The sequence below is a fragment of the Conger conger genome, chromosome 11, assembly GCF_963514075.1.
Source record: "Conger conger chromosome 11, fConCon1.1, whole genome shotgun sequence".
In the NCBI taxonomy this organism is placed as follows: domain Eukaryota; kingdom Metazoa; phylum Chordata; class Actinopteri; order Anguilliformes; family Congridae; genus Conger; species Conger conger.
This window is the reverse complement of record NC_083770.1, coordinates 10494906-10496727: the sequence shown is the minus strand read 5'-3', so window position 1 is coordinate 10496727 and position 1822 is coordinate 10494906. Positions and strand designations below refer to the sequence as shown.

Here is a 1822-nt window from a genome sequence, read left to right as displayed (position 1 = left end):
GTGACCTCGTTCTGTTCCTGCGTCAGGGCGTGGCCGGGGGGGGGGGTCACGTGACCCCGTCTCAGCGCCGGAGTTGTAGAGGGAGCGTGACTCAGTGCTCAGGAAGAACGTTGTTGCGCCGCTACACAGACACGGTAAAAACGACCTCCGTCCCGCTGTGGGAACGCCCGCCCCGTCCACGCCGCTGTCCCGCGTTCGGCAGCTGGAGGGCGCTGTAGAGCGCAGAAAACACGGCGCTCCGCTTCGTTAGCGTCACTTAGCGACGACCCATTAGCACCTGCTCCAGTCTCACAAGACGCGGTCCACTGGAGCGTTCTCTCGAGCGTCCGTGCGTGGGTCAGCGGTCCGGTGCGGTTCACGCGACCCTCCGCCTCCCGTCCTGTGTTTACCCGCCGAAAAATACTCATTCTGGGACGTCAGAAAAAGGTTTATACAATAACAGGTTGTACATAACGAAAACCTCAGCCTTCCTTTTGGACAACGTACATGAATGTATACATGCATACGTGTGTGTACATGTCCATGTATGCATAAGTATGTACTGTATAGCTGTGTGTGCATATGTGTGATGCAGTGATCAATTTAAATGATTTCATGAAATTTTAAGAAATGCTTCTTCTTTTTCTCTACACGACGGAATGGATTCAATAGGGGGAACTAACCACTGTCTGATTTTAAAATGGTGGCTTTTCAAAGTGGCTACCTGAAGCTTCGCAGCTATGAAAGCGGGCGAGAGAGCAGCTCTTAGAAAGAGACAGAACAAAAGTAATGTTTTTAAAGTGCCTGTAATTACAGAACAGGCTTAGAGAGTGGAGTGATACACTGGATCTGATAGCACACTGTACATCACCCACACCTCCCAGATCACATCGTTTCTATTGGCCACTCTATAACTCCGCCTGGCATAACCCCTCCCCCTTATATAACCCCTCCCATTTCCATTGCCCCTCCTCCTTTATTAACCACTCCTCCTTCTATAACTCCTCCTCCTGGAGGAGGGGTTGGAGTCAGACAGGCGGCACTGTGGTTAGCACGTGACCAATGGCAGGAGTGGAAAAGGATGATGAGATGATGATGTGTCTATTGTGAGGTCAGTGTGATTGACGCACGCTCCAACACCTGTCGGATATCATACCTGCATTACGAGCTGAATAGTGCGGGGGTAAAAAAAAACTGCAACTGCTATTCTCGTCTTCAAAGGACCGTCTGAGAATAACTGAGGTGAAATATGTATAACAGATGTACATAAACAATGTTCTTTTTGTGTATTCGTTTACAGGAGAATATGTAATCAAAGCAAAATGTTCTGAGAAGCCCTGTCTCTAACCGTTCACTGCATAGAACATGACGATTGGTGTAAACGATGTTACCTGGAGTCATGTTTAGATCTCTGGTTTTCTACTGTATGTAACAAACTCTTAAAGACCTCACAGAGAGCTCCTGCCTCAGCTTTGGTATTGAATAGTCAAGACACTATTTTATAAATGGAGAAAAACATGTACGCTTATAAATGAAACTACCTGTTGCTAGTTGTTACTGTTTCTTTAATACAAAATGCATTTTGTCTGTTTTTTCTAGTCTGTGTCTAAATTTATTAAAATCCTGTGCAGAGATACCTTCAGTCTTGCTGAATTTTTGCTTTTATGCAGTTTGTTTAAGGAATTTAAATGGATGTGTGTAACGGAATGAGTTGGTGTTCCTTTTACACTATGTTAGACATACGGTGTAGGAACCATTAACATCTACAGTGTATGTTGTGCTTCATCACATATGCTACACTTGATAAATCTGCGATGTTCGTTTCCGTGTGAGCCTTGAGCCG

General features: G+C 45.8%; 1 protein-coding gene across 1 annotated transcript in view; it reads left to right on the top strand.

Moving 5' to 3' along the window:
• Positions 1-1615, top strand: part of LOC133140097 (transducin-like enhancer protein 4) — a 50011-nt gene extending 48396 nt beyond the window's left edge. Inside the window, 1 exon segment of the mRNA XM_061259664.1 lies at positions 1-1615. This exon segment is cut by the window's left edge and continues 596 nt beyond it. The gene's annotated coding sequence lies outside the window, so the exon portion shown is untranslated.
• The last annotated feature ends 207 nt before the right edge of the window (positions 1616-1822 follow it).